A 24147-nucleotide genomic window follows, 5' to 3' on the forward strand; every position below is an offset into this window, starting at 1 on the left:
GGCGGGGCATGACCGGGATTTGGCCCGGGACCTCTCACATTTCAAATGTGATCATTCCTAAGCGAGAATCATTCCCCTCGACCAACGAGCCGCCGACAGTGAAAAGCGCAGCTCCCATATTCTGACAGTCGTGAAAAAGATATTCGGCCGATTGTGCTTGTGCTGTCCCTCAGGGACCTATCTAATTAGTCCCCCTCGCCACAGTCCTGCAAATGTTATCCTTTTGACGAATATATTGTTAATTTGAGAAATGACATGAGCAAAGTACAGCATCCTTGCAAGTAAAAGGGGAATTTGGCGATGAGGTCAAATGTGAATGACAAAATGGTCCAAGCTGTAAGACAACGACCACGAGAATGGGATTCGAACCCATGCGTGCAGAGCACAATAGATCATCAGTCCATCGCCTCAACCTCTCGGCCACCTTGCCTCTTCCGTTGTTCATCGTCAGCCATTCAATCTCCTGCTTTTTGTATCCAAACAGAAATAATGTGCAAGAAAGTCCACTTCACAGATCGCTCTGCCCATGCATGCAGATCGACAATGATGAAAAAGTGCCTTTGGATTCTTTCAGCAAACAGCCTTCCGTTGCTTCGGGTGAGTGACTGGAAGAGATGGTTGGTTTCTCGGCAGAATCGCAACAAAGAATATAATATTTCATGCAGTGAGCGAAGTCGACCGTGGCAGAACTCGAAACCACAATCTTCTGATAACTTTGTATTCATGATCGAAATCAGACGCCTTATCAATTAGGCCACGCGGCCTCTGCCAGCAGCATGCATTGTGTTGTTGTTTATATTGGGCGCAAATTCGGGGCAACTGCAATATCAAGGAGCTCTCAACTGCCTCTGTGTGGTCAAACCGCTTGTTTGACATCCAGTGGTCCATAAGACAAAATATACTTCACTGCTTGAGATTAAATGTATTGATTTTGGTCCAACTGACTCCCTCTCCCTCCCTGGTCAAAGTTCCAGGCTGAAACAGGCTCTACACAACCTCGGTGTGTCAATTGAGCCCGAGCTGAGCTTCTGCCCCCTTATCATCTCCATCACAAAGATTGCGTAATATCACTCAGCTCTGCCCCACCTGCTGCTAAAACCCTCCTTGATTTTGTCACCTCTAGACGTTTATCCGATACCCGATTCCCATCATCCACCTTCCATTAACTTAGGCTCACAAAAAACTCTGCCACCCATAACCTAACTCGCACCAAACTCCTTTCACACCACTCCTGTACCCGTTTAATGACATTGATTCATGGTTAAGTAACGTGTCGATTAAAAAAAAATGCATGCTTTTGTTCAAATTCCTCTATGGCCTCGCCCATGCCCCATTTCTGCCACCTTATCCACCTGTAATCTTCCGAGAACTCTGAATTGCTCAATCGCTGACCTTTCCCCGCCAGTGGCGGACATTCCCACCATCAACATCTCCGTATCTAATCAGTTAAGATTTTGACCAAGCTTTTGCTCACTGTACCAGTGTCTTGTACTTTGGCTCAGTATTCCTTTTTGTCTGATTATGCTTACCTGAAGCAACTTGAGTACTTCACTAAATTTATGTGGCTATATAAATGAAGGTTGTTCTTGTACTGAGCAGGCCATTTTGGGCAATCCCTTCCCCCACATACAGTTAGAAGGTTCGGTCCATTTACACTGATCAGAGGGTTGAGTTGTTCTGCTCCCGTTAATTGTACTAAACCGCTAATCTGCACAGTCTACTGGCTCAGCGCATGAAAGGAATCCAATCCGCATTCACAGCGCATTCACCTGTAACCAGCACGGGGGAAGAGTGTCCCAGATCAGTGAGTGCTCTCCACTATGGACAATTATGGTTTTAAAAGTGTAAATAACAGGGTGGCTGGGGTTAGCATTTCATAAATATTACAACTGCAATATCAGCGATAAGCTGACTTCATGCAGTTGTATTTCGAATATTTTTGAGGTGATAGTTTATTCGAGTTAGGGTTCACCGTGGGGTCACCTGGTCACTGTGGGGTCACGGGGTCACTGTGAGTAGTGCGATCACGTGGAATCATGGGGTGATTGTGGGTTTACTGGGTCACAGCGGGGTGACGTGGCCATTTTGGAGTGACAGGGTCACTGTGGGCTAGTGGGGTCACTGTGGGGTGACTGGGTCAGTTACATAGAGTTATTTTTTTCTGCTGCATAGAAACAGCGCATTTGTCCCAAGAAGTCCATGTCGGTGTTTATGCCCCAACCCTCCCCTTCACTCTGCAGCCTGTTTCCCCTGACATCCCAGCCCCTCCCCCTCACACCACAGCCGCTCCCCCTCAAATCCCAGCCCCTCACCCTCACACCGCATTACTCTTCACCTACCCCACCAGCATATCATTCTATTCCTTTCACCCTCAACTGTTTATGTCGTTTCCCATTCAATGCATCTACACTGATTGCCTCAAACATATGTTAAAAAGAAAATTTCACATTCCCAACACTCTCCGGCTAAATAAGTATTTTCTAGATTGGGCTTATTGGTGACAATCAAATAATGATATCCTATAGATTTGGTCTCGCACACAACTGGAAGCATTTTCTCTACATTCACCCATCAAAAAGTTTCCACAATCCAAAGAAATCTGTATGGAAAACATCACACTTCTCCTACCATGAAAAGATTCTCGCCTTTCCAGAATTACTCTAAGCTGTGGTATCATCCTGCCAACAATCGAATCAATAGCCAGCCAGTGTCCCCATAACACCCCAGCCCGTGCCCTCCCCAGACCTGAGCCCGTGTCCACTCATACCCCAGCGCCTCCCCCTCACACCCCAGCCCCTCCTCCTCAACGCCAGCCCCTCCCCCTCACACACTAGCCCCACCCCTCACACACCAGCCCTTGTCCCCATAACACCGCAGCCCGTGCCCTCCTCACACCCGAGCCCATATCCACACACACCCCAGCACTTGCCCCCTCACACCCCAGCCCCTCCCCCTCACAGCCCAGCCTCTCACCCTCAACGCCAGCCCCTCCCCGTCACATACTAGCCCTCCCCCTCAAACCCCAGCTGGTCCCTTTCACACCCCAGCAACTCAGTCTCACACTCCAGCACTTGGCCCACCACACCACAGCCCCTTCCCCACTCACCCCAGATCTAGTTCGCTCAATTCCCAGCCCGTGTATACTCACATCCGAGCCCCTCCCCCTCACACCCCAGTCGATGACTGCTCACATCCCAGCCATCGTTCCCCTCACACCTATGCCCTTCCCACTCACACTCCAGCCCGTGTCCCCCTCATACTGCAGCCGCTCCCCCTCACACCACAATCCATCCCCCTCACATCACAGCCCGCTACCTCACTCCCGAGCCCGTGCCCCCTCACACCCAGCCCCTCCCCCTCAAACCGCAGCTCGTTTCCCCCTCTGATCCAAGCCCGTGCCCCCCTCACAGCCAGCCCGTGTTCCCCCTCACACCTCAGTCCTCTCCCCTCAAACTCCAGCCCGTGTCCCCTTCACACCCCAGCCCGTGTTTGCCTCTCACATCCCAACCCCCTTGGGACTTCCCCCGGGGAGAGTCAGGGTCACAATCTAAGGATATGGTATAAGCCATATCGGACTGATATGAGGAGAAACCTTTTCACCCAGAGAGTGGTAAACCTGTGCAATTCTCTACCACAAAAATTTGTGGAGTCCAGTTTGTTGGATATATTCAAGAGGAGTTAGATGTAGTCTTTACGGCTAAGAGGATCAGGGGGTATGGAGAGAAAGCGAGAGTGGGATACTGAAGTTGCATGATTAGCCATGATCAAAAGAATGGCAGTGCAGGCTTGAAGGGCCGAATGGCCTGCTCCTGCACCTATTTTCTATGTTTCTATTTATCTTTCCATTCCTGGTGTGCGAGTGTGTGTTCTCTGCTTTATCTGTACATCTCTGTTATGTGAATGTGAACTTTACTCCATACCCGGCATTCTCCAGTATATTAGTATTGTTTTACTGTGTACCACAATTCCTGATGGAGTATTCGTTTTATTTTAGAACTGTCAATTTGTGATATGGAGGTGAGTGTTTATGCTGAATCTGTCGGTCTCTGGTAAATAAGTCTGAGTTTCACTCTGTATCTATCTATCTCTGCTATGTGAGTGTGGGCCTTTCTCTGTATCTCTCCATTTCTGTTATGGGAGTCTGGGTTTTATGCTGTATCTGTCATGTTCTGATATGTGATTGTGGGCCTTACTCTATACCTGCCTGCTTCTGTTTAATTGTGAGTGGGCTTTCCTTTGTACCTGTCAGTGTCTGGAATGAAAGAGAGGTCTTTACCCTGTACCTGTCAATTCCTGATTCGTGAGTATGGACATGTCACTGTATCTGTAAATTAATGTTGAGAATATGGATTGTAATATGTCAGCCTCTGATATGTGAGTGTGGGTTTTATACTGTATCTCTCAGTCTCTGACATGTGAGTGTGGGTTTTATACCGTATCTCTCAGTCCCTGATATGCAAGTGTGTGTATTTTTCTGTAACTGTCTGGTTTTGGTGTATGTTGAGGTTTAATCTGTGCCTCTCAAGTTTCTGCTATGGTAGTCTGTAGCTATTTGTTCCTGCTACTTGATTGTGTGTTTTAGACTGTACCTGTCAGTTTCTGCTATGTGAGTGTGGAATTTACTCTCTATCTGCTAGTCTCTGGTATGTGAACGTGAGAATCAATTTTACTTTTTACCTGAATTTCTCTGATATGTGAGTGAAGATTTTGCCTTCTGCGTGTCATTTTTCTGATGTGTGGGTGTGGGTTTTACTCTGCCCCTATCAGTTTCTGCGATGCAAGTAACAATTTTACTAACTGCCTTTCAGTTTTCCGAGATGTGCACATGGGATTTACACTTTACCTGTCACTCTCTGGTATGCAAGTGGGGATTTTATTCTGTTACTCTCACTTTCATATATGTGCGTATGTGCTGTATACTGTATCTGTCAGTCTATGGTGCGGGCAGGTGCCGTTTATTGTGCACCTGTCATCTTCTGCTATGTTCGGAGGGTTAAATAATGAATCCGTCAGATTCTGAAACGTGAATATGGCTTTTGCTCTGTAACCATCACCTTCTTAGTTGCGAGTGTGGTTTATACATTCTATTTGACATTTTTTCTGATAGATGATTGTCTTTTATTCTCTACCTGCCAGTTTCTGGCAAGTGAGTGTGGGTGTTTAATGTACCTGTCAGTGTAATATGTTTCAATGGTGAAACAGCATCTGATTCGACTGCTCCATGTGGCTGTAAGATTCACAATGTAACTCTGCCACTTCGGATCACTGTGGGACTGACAGCTTCTGCTGCCTGTGACAATAGGATTGAGGCCAGTTCTGTGTCTCTGTGCTCTCTGAGTGATAATCTACTTACTGTGTGTGAGAAGGAGCTGTCTGCACTGTTCCTTCTGTTCCAGGTGGAGGAAATATCATATTTGTTCTGGCTGGCTGAAAAATTTGGCTCTGACAACAATAATACCACAACATTATTAGTTCTAAGATATGGATGCGGGGGGAAATATGATGTATCTGAGGGAGTGAAAATGTAGCTCTCGATAATCAGCAACACGGTTCTGCAGAACTCAGCTCACAAAAACAATATAACCCGTCTTTCAAATATCTTCTCCCACACTCCTCTCCTGGTGCCTGCAATAGATGCACTTTGTGAAACTCCCACATCCTCACTGCCACGCTGTGTTTCCACTGCTCACTGCCCAAGAACAACAGACACGATGAGATTGGAACTGAATCAGAAACATTCACTTCTGATTTGGAGAAAGAAAGCAGCAATGACTTGAACAGCGAGGTGATTTACTTTCTCTGTTACCTTACACTGTCCACACACAGCTCGAGAATGGCCTTTCCCTTCCACCAATCACACCATGTTCCGGAACTAGTTCCTGCTCTATTCTGCCTCTTAAAAACAGTCCCCAATGGAACTAAACCAGGAACGTTCACGACTGGTTTGGAGAGAGAAAGCAGCAGAATGTAAATCGCAGATTCTGCCCATTCTGTCTCCCTTACCCAGGACACATGCTGTCCACACACAGTCCGAGAATGACCTCTCCCTTCCCTGACTCACACCAGGCACAGAGACCGGTTCTTGCTCCACTCTGCCTGTTACACACAGCCCCCGACTCCCCCTGAACTCCCCACCCTCCAGACTCAATGCCGATCTCTGAGCCCATCTGCAGACACACTCCCAAAGCGCTGCACTGCTGTAATGAGGCTGCTGCTCGCTGCCTTACCCCGGGGTCGCGGTGTCTCTATTCCCGGCTGTTTTAGAAACATAGAAACATAGAAAATAGGTACAGGAGTCGGCCATTCGGGCTTCTAGCCTGCACTGCCATTCAATAAGATCATGGCTGATCATTCCTTCTTTACCCCTTTCCTGTTTTCTCTCCATTCGCCTTGATCCCCTTAACCATAAGGGCCATATCTAACTCCATCTTGAATATATCCAATGAACTGGTATCAACAACTCTCTGTGGCAGGGAATTCCACAAGTTAACAACTCTCTGAGTGAAGAAGTTTCTCCTCATCTCTGTCCGAAACGGCCTTCCCCTTATCCTAAGACTGTGTCCCGTGGTTCTGGACTTACCCAACATCGGTAACATTCCTCCTGCCTCTACCTTATCTAGTCCAGTCAGAAGCTTATATGTTTCTATGAGGTCCCCTCTCATCCTTCTAAACTCCACTGAATAAAGGCCCAGTTGATCCAGTCTCTCCTTATATGACAGCCCAGCCATCCCTGGAATCAGCCTGGTGAACCTCCGCTGCACTCCCTCAATAGCCAGAACGTCCTTCCTCAGATTAGGAGACCAAAACTGAACACAATATTCCAGGTGGAGCCTCACCAAGGCCCTGTACAACCATCTTCTTCTGCTCACTGAGTAAATGGCGGTTACAGGCAGTGCTGGGGGAGGGGAGTGTTCATGCGCTCTTCTGCTCACTGGGAATTGACACAGGGGGCGGGACGGAACCGCGCATGCGCGGCTTTCTGCAATAAATCTGCGTGTAAAATTCAAAGTGCACTTTTCCCAATTCACTTTCAACAGAATCTGAGCAAAGGATTTGCGCCTGGGGGGAAAGGACAGAGAATGATAAAAGCTAGGAGCCTTGTCCCTTGGAGATTCTCAATTTGGGATCATTCCGTGCAGAGTGTTGCTCTCAATGAGCCCATCTTCACAAAGCAATCCTGCAGAAACATCGGTGGGACGAGGGAGTGGGAGTGTTTGCTGGATCCGTGCAGGAGTTAGTATCTCACAGAAACAGTCCGAGATCAGTTTAATTAGAGTAAAACTCTTGGTCACTGAGAGTAATATCAAAGTGGATAATCAACGGGCTTTCGTGAGGCAGGAACTTAATACAATCACTATTCATAATTAAGTAGTACTCGGTAAAATAATGGGACTAAAAGCAGACAAGTCACCTTGCCCTGATGGCTTACATCCTCGGGTCTTAAGGGAAGTGGCTGCAGCGATAGTGGACACATTAGTTGTAATCGACCAAAATTCCCTGGATTCTGGGGCGGTCCCACCAGATTGGAAAACCACAAATGTAACGCCTCTATTTGAAAAAGGAGGCAGACAAAAAGCAGGTAACTATTGACCAGTTCACCGAACATCTGTCATTGGGAAAATGCTGGACCATTATTAAGGAAGCAGTGGCGGGACACTTAGCAAAGCATGATTCAATCAAGCAGAGTCAGTATGGCTTTATGAAAGGGAAATCATGTTTGACAAATTTGCTGGAGTTCTTTGAGGATATAATGTGTAGGATGGATAAGGCGCAACCAGTGGATGTGGTGTATTTGGATTTCCAGAAGGCATTTGATAAGGTGCCACATAAGAGGTTACTGCACAAGATAAAAGCTCACTGGGTTTGGGGCAGTATATTAGCATGTTTAGAGGATAGGCTAACCAACAGAAAAAAGAGAGTCGGGATAAATGGGTCTTTTTCCGGTAGGCAAATGGTGACTAGTGGGGTGCCGCACGATCGGTGCTGGGTCCTCAACTGTTTACAATCTATATTAATGATTTGGATAAAAGGACCGAGTGTAATATAGCCAAGTTTGCTGATGATACAAAGGTGCGTGAGAAAGCAAATTGAGGACACAAAAAATCTGCAAAGGGATATGAACAAGCTAAATGAGTGGGCAAACATTTGTCAGATGTAGTATAATATGGGAAAATGTGAGGTTATCCACTTCGACAGAAATAATAGTAAAGCAAATTATAATTTAAATGGCGAAAAATTGCAAAGTGCTGCAGGACAGAGAGACCTGAGGCTGTTTGTGCATAAAACACAAAAAGTTAGTGTGCAGGTACAGCAAGTAATCAGGAAGGCAAATGGAATGTTGGCCTTTATTGGAAGGGGATAGAGTATAAGAGCAGCGAAGTCCTGCTACAACTGTACCGTGCACTGATGAGGCCATACCTAGAATAATGCATGCAGTTTTGGTCTGCGTATTTACGGAAGACTATATTTGCATTGGAGGATGTTCAGAGTTTGATTCCTGCGATGAGGGGGTTGTCTGATGAGGATAGGTTGAGTAGGTTGGGCCGATACACATTGGGGTTCAAAAGAATGAGATGTAAATTTATTGAAACATATGATAACGAGGGGACTCGACAAGGTGGAGCCAGAGAGGATATTTCCACTCATTGAGTAAACTAAATCTAGCAAATCTCAGAATAAGGGGTCACCCATTTAAAACTGAGATGAGAGATTTCTTCGTTCAGAGGGTAAATCTATGGAATTCTCTGCCCCAGAGAGCTTTCGAGGCTGGGTCATTGAATATAGTTAAGGCAGAGATAGACAGATTTTTCAGCGATAAGGCAGAAAAAATTATGGGAAGCGGGTAGGGAAGTGGAGCTGAGTCCATGATCAGATCAGCCATGGTCTTATTGAATGGCAGAGCAGGATCCAAGAGTCAAATGACCTACTCTTGCTCCTATTCCTTATGTTATTATGCTCTTATGAGATAATAACCCTGGGGACTGTACCTGGGGATTCTAACTCTGGGACTGTACATGGGGTTTCTAACCCTGGGAGTGAACAGCTCTGGCTCTTTCCTGTTACAATCGTCCAGGCTTAGCACTGAGCAGCGCCGTTAGGAGATGGTGAAAAATCCGAGGTGTGACGAGCGGGATTAACTAAGTTGTTACTTTACCAAGATGGCCACGCATGCTGCTCATCTTTGCTGTTCACTGAATCAAGATAGTGGAGGGCTGAACTTACCTTCCTGTACAAAGATGGCCGCCGTTAACCTGGGCCTGTGACCGGGAGAAAACCCAGAAGCAGCAGTCGCCGATATTCAGGTTATAATTCCGGGCTTCCGGCGGGCACCGATTGTTTATGAAGCGTCCCCGGCTACCCGCTGGTCCATTACTCCACTCCCCCCGGCTGAAAGTGAGCTCTTTTGCAGAGCATTGCTCACCATGTCCGCTCCACCATTACATGCACCGCGCATGCTCAAAACACAGCCAGGCCCTGCGCCTGCGTACTGGGCTCCTGTCGTCTGGGCTCGGCACGTTCTCCGTCTGCATGCTGGGTAAATGCCAAAGGCCACGTTTGAGGATTTAATGTGCTCCCATTGGGCGCTGAACCATGTTCATTTTGGCACTTAGACTTTGTTTCTGCTGCTCTGAATAACCCCTATACCTGAGCTGGAGAGTAATGTTCTGTATAATATTGAATAATTCAGCTTGTTTCAAACACCGTGTGTCGAATATTTGATTCCTCCATAATGAGAGGAGACTAATTAATGTCCCCTTCAATTCCATTTTGGGACTTTTCTTACTCTAGATTATTTCACTTCTCACCCAGTTTATCTTTACCACATCAAATCCTAAACATGTTTAGTTTGAGTATACGGCTTGTGGGTGTCATAGACTGAACCGGCGTGTCTCATTTACACTCATTTGAAATTATTTTAAACCAACGCTTGAAAGAACTATCTTGCGTAAGACTGGAAATTTGTTATTTTCTGTATAGTTTAACGATTTTTGAATGCGGTTAATAGATCTCCACATATACTGCTTGTGATCAACTTCGAAATGTTCAAATTTTTGTAAATGTCTTTGCTAACTTTGATGGGTTCGTTGATTGCAATTACTTGTTACAAACATACCTTGCAGTATTTTTTGCATCAAAATAATTATTTAAACGCTTCATTTATAAGGTATTTCGCTTCCCCACTGAGCTCTGTTTCCTCTTGTGGGGGATCTAGAACTAGGTGGCACAGTCTGAGCAGAAGGGGTCACCCATTTAAAACGGAAATGAGCAGGAATTTCTTCTCTCAGACGGCAGTGAATCTTTGAAATTCTCTGCCGCAGAGAGCAATGAAGGCCGGGTCATTGAATGTATTTAAGTTGCCGATAGACTGCTTTTTGAAAGATATGGGAGCCAAGGGTTATGGGGAGAGGGCAGGGAAGTAGAATTGAGGCCAAGATCATATTAGCCATGATCTTATTGAATGGTGAAGTGGATGCAAGAGGCCAGATGGCCTACTTCTGCAGCTATTTCTTATGTTCTTAGCCTTGGTTAGGTGCTGTGTTTAGATATTGGTTTAGGGGTTAGGGGTGTGGTTTGTGGTTAATTGTTAGTATTGGGCTTAGTGATTGGGATAGTCAGTAGGATATTCGGCTAAGGATATAGTGATTAACTTAGAAAGCACTATTGGCAATATAAGTGTCACTGGATGTGCCCTTTTCCATTTCATGTTTTTAACCTCACATAGACGAGTCACAAAACAGCCTCACAATGTGTTCATTCAAGGAACCGTCTTTCCTGTGCAAGCCTCATTTCCTCCCTTCTTTCAGAACTCTACATTTCTCACAGAAAAATATATTAGTGACATTAGATTTGGGGATTTTTATACAATAACAGACGAATACAATTGTTGTGCTGGTTACATCTAATCATCAGCCTGCCTGAAAAGGGCTTCTGACAATAATCTGTCACCTGGCCCCACCAGTCACCGTCTGATTCCACCATCATATATTCATTCATTACCCACCTTTCCCCCCAACTAGAACTGGTTTCACCTGCATGGCCATTCCCCATACTGCGGCTCTCTAATTCCCGAACAGAGCAAAAACAACTGCATGGACTGGTTAGTCCGAATGGTCCATTTCTGTGCCGTACATCCTATGTAATGTTGTGGTCTCAGTGTAAGTGGTCCCTGGATTTGATGTCTCAGTCAAGTGGTCCCTGGATTTGATGTCTCAGTGTAAGTGGTTCCTGGATTTGATGTCTCAGTGTAAGTGGTCCCTGGATTTGATGTCTCATTGTAAGTGGTTCCTGGATTTGATGTCTCAGTGTAAGTGGTCCCTGGATTTGATGTCTCAGTGTAAGTGGTCCCTGGATTTGATGTCTCAGTGTAAGTGGTCCCTGGAATTGTTGTCACGGTATTAGATATCCCTCAATTTGGTGTCACGGTGTAATTCATCCTGGATTTGATGTCTCATTGTAACTGGTCCCTCAGTGTAAGAATTCCCTGGATTTGATGCATCAGTGTAAGTCGTCCTTGGATTTGAAGCCTCAATGTAAGTTGTCCCTGGATTTGGTGTCAACGGCACCTCGTCACTGGGACTGAGGGAAAACCCGCAGCCTAGCATCAAATTCAGCACAGAATGATCCCACTCAAATCTATTCCCACTGCCCGCATTAATTCACCAGAAACAGTTCCGTGCCGACAAGGAACTTCAGCCCCACGTCTAACTTCGTGAAACACACCATGCAATACACTTCAAAGGAAAGACACACCCCATCATAGTTCAACAGAGGCAAGTAGTGGGCAGTAAATCCCCCTCACTTATACAGTTTCTTCACCCCTACTCTCCAACCCCTCACCCCAACTCCTTGATCACCCCATTTCTCTCACACCCTCACACTAATTCCTCTTTCACCTCTACTCCCCAAACACACCTCAGCCAACTCCTCTTTTCCCCCAACAATTTCATTTTTAACATCACTTCCACAAGTCATCCTCACTGGAGGTAAATCTAGGATCTTCTGTGTGATGGTGAGGTGATCACTGGACAATAAATTGCAGAGACTGATGGGTGGCTACTCATTTCCCTCGCTGAGATTTAATCCCCTTTCCCACTGAATACTGCGGACAGATGGTCACCTTCGTAACGGAATGGTCATTGTGACATCACTTTCTAAACAAGAGCACACAAGACAATGGGTCATCAATAAATGGTAGAGAAATGAAACACTCTGCAATTACATTGTAAATAAAAGGAAATAAAATGCTGGATAATAACTGGTGAAGATAATAGCTTATCTCTGTGGAATTGACAAGCAAACATTAAGAATGATGTGTTTTGTTTACACACATACATAGCAACGACTCTGTGTGCATTCTTTTCAGTTGTTCAACTTAACCTGATGCATTAAATTCCTTAGGTTCTTAGGACCCTGCGGGAACCCATCCGGCGGTGCAGGCTGTGTCAGGATATAAACAGATCGTGCACCCTTGCTCCTCCCACTACCCGTGGACATGGGGCAGATATTTAAAGGGACAGGGATGTCCAATTCTTTGCCTATTTATACTTAAAGGAACAGTACAGTTTATCTCGGAGTTTCGGAGGACTTCACGAACCGAGCTCCCATAAACAATCGCTCCCTTCCATACTGTGCAGTGATTAGAAAGCTGTCTATTTCACTAACTTGAGCCTTTCTAAAATTCACGTTGTTTTTATATCCATCTGACTTGCTTGTCTAATTTGGAAAGATTTCAGAATTGTGCAGTTTGACGAAGGTTTTGTCCAAAGGTGGAGTCAAATTTGTTTCAAAATAATCTTTCTAACTCTCCTTCACCACCCCCCACCCTCCAAATTTTAGAACAATCTGCAATACTGACTGGGAAGGTGCCAAGTTCGGTCCTTGATCAGGGCTGTTAGTTCATCTCAGCGAAGGCAGCAGTTCAGGGGTTATAATTGTCCTCAGTACCACTGGGCTAAATAGAGTAAAAATTATCCACTGCAATTGCTGATCAGTGACATTAATTGGGAAGTGTAATGATGTCAGTTGAGGGTAGGATTGGCCTCGGCGCTGATGTCTATCATAATGGAAATCCTGCTGGCATTCATTGAGTCGACTGATGATGAGGCACCAGAGGTTAACAAATGTCTGTGGAATTGCACTCCACCAGATTCAGGAGAAAGTAACTCGCAGTTGATTTTAGACAGTAAGCATGGAGGGAGAGTGTCGACAATAAGGAATTTACAACTTTGGAGGGACAGGAGGGGACAGAATCTCTTATAGAATCTAGACTTGTCTGTTCTGAATTTCTATCCTGTACTTAAAGTAATAACGTTTGTAACCTACATTTGCAGGGTATTAGAAGCGGAGGATCTGCAGCTTGGTAACTCAAACCAAACATCACGTTAAGATTCGAGAGATTCACTGGATTCAACAGGATCACCTTATCATCAGCCTTTGGAAAAACACCAATCACAGCGGTGAGAAACAGGACACATGTTATTTTTGTGCATGGAACATCAACCATTCTTCAACCTGTGAGACTCGTGTGCCCAGCTGACTGAACACTGTAAATGTGGGGACAGTAGGAATGGATGCAGATGTGTGTCGGGTGGAAACACACCAGGGAGAGACCGTTTACCAGCTGAGTGTGGAAAGAGATTCAGTCCCTCTTCTCACCAACTGACATTGGAGACCTTAGATAACAGACTTTCTCCTGTGAATATAGAGCTGGGTTAGTAGGCCATGATGTTTTTACTTGTTCATCTAGTTGACTGTAAACCTTTGCCAATTAGTTGATGTGCTCGGTTTATTGTAGATTTTTAAAAAATGCATTTACTGTGTGGAATAATATTTAAATTGAAACCAGCTTTGCAGGTGTGATACTCTATTCACACATTGAAGGTGAGAAAAATGCTGTGGGCACAACGAAAATTCCAGTATGTGTAAGTGATTACCAGACTGGATTTTCTGTTTAGTGATCCTGGGCGTGTTAGCTATCCCTACCCTGGATATCAAGGAACTCTGGACCGTATGGGGAACTGGGACTTGTCCTGAGAGTAACCAAAGGTCTGAGGACTGCAACAATCTAGAGCAGTCAGTCGAGGAGGCGGGAGCTCGTAGCAGCGCGAGTCCGGTGTCGGCGACAGGCCTATAAAGGCGGCGCTTGTGCAGCGACAGGTAGAAGGCAAAAAAGAAGTAGAAAGAAACAGAAAGGTGACGTCACAGCCAAGGGGGTAAGTGATTGGCTGGTGATTGGTGAGTAGTTTTTCTGTTTTCTCCTCGATATCAGTGAGTAAACTTTAGCATTGTTGTTGCCAATTTAAGTGTATGTAAGGGTTAATTCATGGAAGGAGAGCTCGGTCACATGATATGCTCCTCCTGTGACATGTGGAAACTCGGACACTTCCGGTGTCTCTGACGACTACGTGTGCGGGAAGTGTATCAGCCTCCAGCTCCTGACGGACCACGTTGTGGAATTGGAGCTGAGGATGGATTCACAATGGAGCATCCACAATGCTGAGAATGACGTGAACAGCACGTTTAGTGAGTTGGTCTTACTGCAGGTGAAGGGTCCACAGCCAGCTCTGGAATGGAAGTCCAGCAGGAAGAGCAGTGCAAGGAAGGTAGTGCAGGGTTCGCCTGCGGTCATCCCCCTGCAAAATAGATACACCGTTTTGTAAACTATTGAGGGGGATGACTCATCAGGGGAGGGCAGCAGCAGCCAAGTTCATGGCACCGTGGCTGGCTCTGCTCCATAGGAGGGCAGGAAAAAGAGAGGGAGAGCGATAGTGATATTGGATTCGATTTTAAGGGGAATAGATAGGCGTTTCTGCGGCCGCAACCGGGACTCCTGGATGGTATGTTGCCTCCCTGTTGCAAGTGTCAAGGATGTCTCGGAGGGTTGCAGGACATTCTGAAAAGGGAGCGTAAACAGCCAGTTGTCGTGGTGCACATTGGTACCAATGATTTGGTCAATAAAAGGGATGAGGTCCTACGAGACGAATTTAAGGAGCTCGGAGCTAAATTAAAATGTAGGACCTCAAAAGTAGTAATCTCAGGATTGCTACCAGTGCCACGTGCTAGTCAGAGTAGGAAACACAGGATAGCTCAGATGAATACGTGGCTTGAGCAGTGAAGCAGCAGGGAGGGATTCAAATTCCTGGGTCATTGGAACCGGTTCTGGGGGAGGTGGGACCAGTACAAACCGGACGGTCTGCACCTAGGCAGGACCGGAAACAATGTCCGAGGGGGAGTGTTTGCTCGTGCTGTTGGTGAGGAGTTAAACTAATATGGCAGGGGAATGGGAACCAATGCAGGGAGACAGAGGGAAACAAAAAGGAGACAAATGCAAAAGACAGAAAGTAGATGAGTAAAAGTAGAGGGCAGAGTAACCTAAGGCAAAAAGCAAAAAGGGCCACTGAATGTAAAGGGGCTGCAGGAGGGGTCAAAACTAAAAATCATGGTTTAAAAACTGGTATTAAAACAGTCGACCTAAAAGCACGCAGCATTTGAAATAAAGTAATTGAGTTGACGTCACAAATCATTACAAATGGGTATGATTTGGTGGCCATTATAGAAACGTGGTTGTAGGTTGGCCAAGATTTGGAATTAAACATACAGGGGTATCTAACGATTCGGAAAGATAGACAAGAAGGGCAAGGAGTTGGCGTAGCTCTGTTAATAAAGGTTGATATCAGGGCAGTTGTGAAATACGATATTGGCTCTAATGAACAACATGTTGAATCATTGTGGGTGGAGATTAGAGATAGTAATGGGAAAAAGTCACTGTTTGGCATAGTTTATAGGCCCGCAAATAATAACTTCACGGTGGGGCGGGCAATAATCAAAGGAATAATGGAGGGATGTGAAATAGGAACGGCAGTAATCATGGGGGATTTTAACCTACATATCGATTGGTCAAATCAAATCGCACAGGGTAGCCTGGAGGAGGAATTCATAGAATGCATCCGGGATTGTTTCTTAGAACAGTATGATACAGAACCTACAAGGGGGCAAGCTATCTTAGATCTGGTCCTGTGCAATGAGACAGGAATAATAAACAATCTCCAAATAAAGATCCTCTCGGAATGAGGGATCACAGTATGGTTGAATTTGTAATACAGATTGAGGGTGAGGAAGTAATGTCTCAAACGAACGTACTATGCTTAAACAAAGGGGACTACAGAGGGATGAGGGCAGAATTGGCTAAAGTAGACTGGAAACACAGACTAAACGGTGGCACAACTGAGGAACAGTGGAGGCCTTTTAAGGAGCTCTTTTCATAGTGCTCAACAAAAATATACTCTTGTGAAAAAGAAGTGCGGTAAGAGAAGGGATATCCATCTGTTGAAAACCAAGCAAATAAAGGAGAGTATCAAATTAAAAACCAATGCGTATAAGGTGGCCAAGGTTAGTGGGAAAATAGAAGAATGGGAACATTTTAAAAGACAGCAAAGAATGACTAAGAAAGCAGTAAAGAAAGGAAAGATAGAGTACGAAGGAAAACTTGCGCAAAATATAAAAACGGATCGTAAAAGCTTTAACAGAGATATAAAACGGAAAAGAGTGACTAAAGTAAATATTGGTCCGTTAGAAGATGAGAAGGGGGATTTAATAATGGGAAATGTGGAAATGGCTGAGACATTAAACAATTATTTTGCTTCTCTCTTCACAGTGGAAGACACAGAAACCATGCTAGAAATTGCTGGTCAAAGGAATGTGGGAAGGGAGGACCTTGAGACAATCACTATCACTAGGGGGATAGTACTGGACAGGCTAATGGGACTCAAGGTAGACAAGTCCCCTGGTCCTGATGAAATGCAACCCAGGGTATTAAAATGTTATAGCTGATGCAGTCGTTATAATCTACCAAAATTCTCTGGACTCTGGGGAGGTACCAGCGGATTGGAAAGCAGCTAAAGTAAAGCCTCTGTTTAAAAAAGAGGGCAGACAAAAGGCAGGGAACGATAGGCCGGATAGTTGAACAGCTGTAGTGGGGCAAATGCTTGAAACTATCATTAAGGAAGAAATAGCAGGACATCCAGATAGGAATAGTGCAATCAAGCAGACGTAACATGGATTCATAAAGGGGAAATCATGTTTAACTAATTTACTGGAATTATTTGAGGATATAACGAGCATGGTGGATAGAGGTGATCCGATGGATGTGGTGTATTTATATTTTCAAAAGGCATTCGAGAAGGTGCCACGCAAAAGGTTATTGCAGAAGATAAAGGTACGCGGAGTCAGTAAATATGTATTAGCATGGATAGAGAATTGACTGGCGAACAGAAAGCAGAGAGTCGCGATAAATGGGTCCTTTTCGGGTTGGAAATCAATGGTTAGTGGTGTGCCACAGTGATTGGTGCTGGGACCACAACTGTTTACAATATACATAGATTACCTGGAAGAGAGGAAAGAGTGTAGTATAACAAAATTTGCAGATGACACAAAGATTGCTGGGAAAGCGGGTTGTGTAGAGGACACAGAGAGGCTGCAAAGATATTTAGATAGTTTAAGCGAATGGGCTAAGGTTTGGCAGATGGAATACAATGTCGGAAAGTGTGAGGTCATCCATCTTGGGGAAAAAAACAGTAAAAGGGAATATTATTTGAATGGGGAGAAATTACAACATGCTGCGGTGCAGAGGGACCTGGGGGTCCTTGTGCATGAATCGCAAAAAGTTTGTTTGCAGGTGCAAAAGGTAATGAGGAAGCCGAATGGAATGTTGGCCTTCATTATGAGAGGGATGGAGTAAAAAGCAGGGATGTCCTTCTGCAACTGTATAGGGTATTGGTGAGGCCGTACCTGGAGTACTGCGTGCAGTTTTGGTCACCTTATTTAAGGAAGGATAAACTAGCTTTGGAGCGGGTACAGAGACGATTCACTAGGTTGATTCCGGAGATGAGGGGGTTAACTTATGATGATAGATTGAGTAGACTGGCATCTTTACTCGTTGGAATTCAGAAGGATGAGGGTTGATCTTATAGAAACAATTAAAATAATGAAATGGATAGACAAGATTGAGGCGGAGAGGTTGTTTCCACTGGTCGGGGAGACTAGAACTAGGGGCACAGCCTCAAAATACGAGGGAGCCGACTTAAAACCGAGTTGAGAAGGAATTTTTTCTTCCAGAGGGTTGTGAATGTGTGGAATTCTCTGCCCAAGGAAGCAGTTGTGGCTAGCTCATTGAATGCATTCAAGTCACAGATGGTTAGATTTTTAACCAATAAGGGAATTAAGGGTTATGGGGAGCGGGCGGGTAAGTGGAGCTGAGTCCACGGCCAGATCAGCCATAATCTTGTTGAATGGCGACACAGGCTCGAGCAGCTAGATGGCCTACTCCTGTTCCTAATTCTTCTGTTCTTATGTTCTTATGTTTATAAAGGAGTAAAGGTGAAAAATGAAGCAGTAATTAACAGGACATCAATTTGTCTCCTCTTAACATGGAGACATCAAGTATCGACACACTGTGTTATTTCAAATATCAAAATAGTAAACTCCAGCCCTGTTTTATGGGTGATTAACATCAGCAGAAACAAATCCCAACTCACAGAATGAACACGATTCAGTCAGGATGTGATTAACAGCAGTAATGACAGTAGAACCCAACCCCTGCAGTCACTTGCGAACTCGCAATTCAAATGACTGAGTAATCCCTTCCCACACTTCGCCAGTGTGAACTCGCTGGAGTTTCAGCTGATCAGATGACTGAGTGAAACCTTGACCACACACAGAGCAGGTGAATGGTCTCTCCCCAGTGTGACTGCGACGATGGATTTATAGATCAGAAGGGGAACTGAATCCCTTCCCACAGTCTCCACATTTCCATGATTTCTCCATGGAGCAGGTGTCCTTGTGTCTCTCCAGGTTGGACGATCAGTTGATGTTTCGTCCACACACAGAACACGTGTAGTTTCTCCCCGCTGTGAATGGTGTGATGTTTTTCAGGCTGTGTAACTGTCACATTCAAAGGCCGATGGTATTCATCATTTCCAGCGAACATGGTTGGATAGAGTGCAAAGATTGAGAATAAAATCAATGAGCTGCTCATTTTCTCTGCTGGTCACTGGGGCTTTTGTGCTTGCACAATATGGTGAACCAGGGCTGGCCCAATAGGGTGAACCTGGGTGGCCCAATAGGGTGAGCCCGGTCTGGCCCAATGGGGTGAGACTGTGTTGGCCAAATAGGGTGAGCCTGGGCTGGCCCAATAGGGTTAGCTTGGGGTGGGCTGGCCCAATAGGGTGAGGCGTGCTGGCCCAGGTTCAACAGACAACTATGAGAACAACAAGGCTCCCTGACAGGAGCCACGGAGCTGGACATAAATATGTGGCCAATCAAACGGATAGACATCCTGAAGCCCCGTCCATCCTTTGCCCCTGCACAAAGGACTGTGCATGCGCCGTGAGATTCGCCCTAACCAATATGGCGGCCGCTGAGCACGCTCCCACCACCGGGGAAAACAGTTACTGCCAAGAAAGGCGCCAAGAAAACGGTCACTAACACAACACCGAAGAGCAGCAAGAAGCGCAGAAAGTCGAGGAAGTAGAGTTACTCCATTTACATCGACAAAGTGAGAATGAAGGTTCACCCTGACACCGGCATATTCTCCAAGGCCATAGGCATCATGAACTCGGTTGTGAATGATAATTAGGAGCGCATCGCGTGTGAGGTTTCCCGCCTGGCCCATTACAACAAGCGCCGCACCATCAGCTCCCGGGAGATCCAGTCCGCCGTGCCGGAAGAGACAAAGGTGGTGACCAAGTCCACCAGCTCCAAGTAAAACTGTGCGCTGTCCTGAGAGGTCAAACCCCAACACAACGGCTCTTTTAAGAGCCACCCACAACTTCTCTGAAAGAGCTGCACAAACACATCTCCCTTTAAACTTCAATCACTAATTATTTCCTCAACAATTGTGTGCGAACCTTTGGAGTTCCAGCTGTAGATTAAGTTTTGAATTCTCAGATGAGCAGGTTCACTCTCAGACCTGTTCATTTACACAGCCTGCCGAATTAAGAGCATGTTTAGGGGCTGAGACTCAGATTTCAGTCACACATTCCCTCTCGCAAGTAATATCAAGTTTATTTTTCAATTCCTGTTGCGTCAGTCCGTTTATAAACCCGACACTCCCCTCAGTGTAACAATCCAGAATGGGCGTTCTTGCACAGAGCAGAACCGGGGCAGTTTGAACACCCTGTCTTACATGTCCTTACTATACAGTATAAATGCACACGAGACCCATACTTCAGAGAAGTTCACTCTGTGACGAGTAACATTTATTAGCCAGCACTGAAGTGATGAAGGTGGGTGGAGCTTCCCCTTTTATACCTGAAAGTCCAGGTTCGGAGTGTCTGCCACAGATTCACCCCTTTGTGGTCAATGTTCTCACGGTGTACAACTTAGGTCAGTTTATACATGGATTACAAAGACAGTTGAATACATGACATCACCTCTCCCCAAAGTCTTATTGGGATCACAGGTTAAGTCTCTCTGGTGGTTTATGCTCCTTTGTGGCTCCAGTTGTTGGACCTTGGACTGAGTGTTGCTGTTTGTGGTGCCTCAGGCCTGTCCGGACTGCTCACAGTGACTGGGCTCTCCTCCGCTTGGTTCCAGTGTTCAATCACCTGTGGAGGAGTGAGCTCTATATTGTGTTCTTCCTCTGCTTCTTCTATGGGGTTGCTGAACCTTCTTTTTGTTTGATCCACGTGTTTGCGGCAGATTTGTTCATTGGTAAGTTTAAGTATCAGAATCCTATTTCCCTCTTTGCCAATCACAGTGCCTGCGAGCCATTTGGGCCCTGCAGCGTAGTTGAGGACAAAGACAGGGTCATTGACATCAATACATCGCGCCCTCGCATTCCCGTCATGGTAGTCACATTGCGACTGGCGCCAGCTCTCGACAATTTCTTTCATGGTGGGGTGCATATGGGAAAACCTGGTTTTGAGCGTCCATTTCATTAGCAACTCTGCGGGTGGAACCTCTGTGAGCGAGTGTCGTCGTGATCTATTGGCCAACAGGAGGCATGATATCCGGCTTTGTAGGGAACCCCCTTGGATTCTGAGCATCCCCAGTTTGATTATCTGCACTGCGCGTTCAGCCTAACCATTTGAGGCTGGCTTGAACGGTGCCGTTCTGACATGGTTGATACCATTTCCTACAATTAATTCCTGGAATTCAATGCTTGTAAAGCACGGGCCATTGTCGCTGATCAAGACGTCCGGTAGACCATGGGCGAACATTGCACGTAGACTTTCTATCCTTGGCAGAGGATGTTCTTGAATTGAGAATGTCACACTCAATCCATTTGGAGTAGCCTTCTCCGACAACCAAAAACATTTGTCTCATGAAAGGACCTGCGTAGTCCACATGGATGCGTGACGAAGGTTTGGCGGTCCAAGACCAGGGGCTAAGGGGGGGTTTCCCTGGGCACATTGCCCAGCTGGACACACGTGTTGCATCTGTGAACACAAAGTTCCAGGTCTGCATCTATCCCTCGCCACCAAATGTGTGACCTGGAAATTGCCTTTATCATGACAATGCCCAGGTGCTCATTGTGGAGTTCTTTGATGAACATCTCTCTGCCCATCTGGGGCATGACTACACGGTTTCCCCATAGAAGGCAATCGGCGTGAATCGAGAGTTCATCCTTGCGCCTGCGAAATGGTTTGATATCCTCAGTGAATGCCCCATACATGGCTGCTCAGTCTCCATTCAGGACACAGGACTGCTAATCCATTGCCCTCTGCACGCATGGGTTCGAATCCCATCCTCATTGTTGTGTTGCAGCTTTGACCTCCCTGGTCGTGTTGTCAATCACATTAACCTCATCGCCAAATTCCCCTTTTTCTGACAAGGATGCTGTACTTTGCTCATGTCATGTCTCAAAGTAACAATATATTCGTCAAAAGGATAACATTTGCAGGACGATGGCGAGGGGGTCTAATTAGATAGGTCTCTGAGGGACAGCACAAGCACGATGGGCCTAATATCTTTTCTCACTACCGTCAGAATCTGAGAGCTACGCTCTTCACTGCCGGCGGCTCATTGGTCTCGGAGTACAGAGATGATCACATTTGAAATGCGAGAGGTCTCGGGCCAAATCCCGGACGAGCCCCGCCATTTGTTACTCAAAGTTCTGCTTCTCACAGCCGCTCGACATGTGAGAAAACAGACATATTTCACAGTAAAACGTGTATTTTTGCGCCGATGTTCCCACAGCGTCCAAATCCCAGAGCAAAGTGAAAGTCACCCAACTGAGTAAAGTTAAAGTATCTCAGAGGTACTCGGCTCTGTGACTCGTTGGATAACCGAAACCCGTGTTTGGTTCCGGCCAACACTTGATCAGTATATCTTCCTCCCTGTACGCATAAGCTCACCTCAGTGGGGATAAGCATACATTCAGCGTCAATGTCCACCTCTGCCCTGAATATAAGTGCGTCCTGTTTTTCCAGAGCTGAAACTTCTGTTCTGCCTGCGCTGGGCTCTATTACATTTGACCTCTTTCACAGCACAAGGAGTTGCTGTCAGATCCAGCAGAAAGACACATGCGACTTTAAAAGATCGGCTTTGAAGCCCACATCTTCCCTCGTGGCTTGTCTTTCACCATGGACTTACTGTGTTTGGGTATTTAATGACTGCACCCCTCGTTTCAAGTGGAATTTTTCCAGTCACACAGCCTTCGTTCAATCAAAAAATATCTAGATTATGAATTAATTATTTATTTATTTAAAACAACTCAAATTCAATTTTTTTCAAATAAAATTTAAATGTATTTATTTTCTTAAAAAGTGAAATATATATATATTTGTAAATTAGCTTTTTGTCTGGGCTGGTTTTACGTGCCTCCCTCCTTCCTGCCTGTCTATGACCTGTGGTGTCAATAACCTTCTCTGCCCGGCATGGTCCTGAGCCCCACTGCACAATTGCCTTCATAGATGAAAGCAATCTCACTTTATTATTTTAAAAGGGAAATGCTTTCAGTCAAGGGTCGTTCTGCATCTGGGTAAAAGGGATGTCCTTGCAGTCCCGGATCATTCTCTGTCTGTTTAAACGGGCTGTTGTCAGTTCCGATTCATAATCTTTCCCTTTAAAACGGATTTTCTCATAAACCCGGGTCATCCTGTATAGTTTGAGAAGGAGTATGATTTCAGCTTCAATGACCGAAATGTTAAACTGTTGTGTTCTAAGTTACATTGGGGTTGCCTGCGCCGGTGCGCACCCAGATCGCAGTGCATCTGTTCATTTACTCGAAATATGCTCAACTTTTCAAAAATCCACTCCTTGAAATAGCAGTTACCCGAATTTGCTCCCAATATGCACAACACATTGCGCCTTGTTGGCAGAGGCCGCGTGGCCTTATGGATAAGGCGTCTAACTTCGATTATAATCGCGAAGTTATCAGAATATTGCAGGTTGGAGTCCTGCCGCGATCAACGAACTCGCTGCGTGAAATTTTATATTCTTTGTTGTGATTCTGCCGAGAAACCAACCATCTCTTCCAGTCACTCACCTGAAGTGAACGAAGGCTGTTTGCTTAAAGAATCTAATGGCACGTTTTCATCATTGTCGATCTGCATGCACAGGCAGAGCAAGCTGTGAAGTGGACTTTCTTGTGCATTATTTCTGTTTGGATGCAAAAAACAGGAGATTGAAAGGTTGACGCTGTGCTAATAAACAGACGAGGTGGCCGAGAGGTTAAGGCGATGGAATTCTTATCCATTGTGCTCTGCACGCATGGGTTCGAATCCCATCTTCGTCATCGTTGTCTTAATGCTTTGACCTCCCTGGTCATTTTCTCATTCACATTGAACCTCATCGCAAAATTCCCATTTTACTTACAAGGATGCTGTCATTTGCTCATGTCATGTCTCATATTAATAATATATTCGTCAAAAGGATAGCATTTTTTAGGACTGTGGCGAGGGGGACCAATTAGTAGGTCTCTGAGGGACAGCACAAGCACGATGGGCCTAATATTTTTTCTCACTACCGTCAGAATCTGAAAGCTGCACTTTTCACTGTCGGCGGCTCGTTCGTCTAGGGGTATGGTTCTCACTTAGGAATGATAACATTTGAAAAGCGAGAGGTCTCGTGCCAAATCCCGGAAGAACCCCACGATGTTTTACTCAATGTTCCGCTTCTAACAGCCACTCGACATGTGAGAAAACA

The 24147-nt window shown here is 45.6% G+C and overlaps 2 non-coding genes across 2 annotated transcripts; one reads left to right on the forward strand and one right to left on the reverse strand.

The window, feature by feature from the left end:
• Nucleotides 1–345: 345 nt before the first annotated feature.
• On the reverse strand, nucleotides 346–430 carry trnai-gau (transfer RNA isoleucine (anticodon GAU)). The gene has a single exon. It is a non-coding gene; the product is annotated as a tRNA-Ile (tRNA).
• Nucleotides 431–23655: 23225 nt separating this feature from the next.
• trnar-ucu (transfer RNA arginine (anticodon UCU)) lies at nucleotides 23656–23737 on the forward strand. Its single transcript has one exon. It is a non-coding gene; the product is annotated as a tRNA-Arg (tRNA).
• The last annotated feature ends 410 nt before the right edge of the window (nucleotides 23738–24147 follow it).

This window comes from Pristiophorus japonicus, assembly GCF_044704955.1.
Source record: "Pristiophorus japonicus isolate sPriJap1 chromosome 24 unlocalized genomic scaffold, sPriJap1.hap1 SUPER_24_unloc_2, whole genome shotgun sequence".
Classification (NCBI taxonomy): Eukaryota; Metazoa; Chordata; class Chondrichthyes; family Pristiophoridae; genus Pristiophorus; species Pristiophorus japonicus.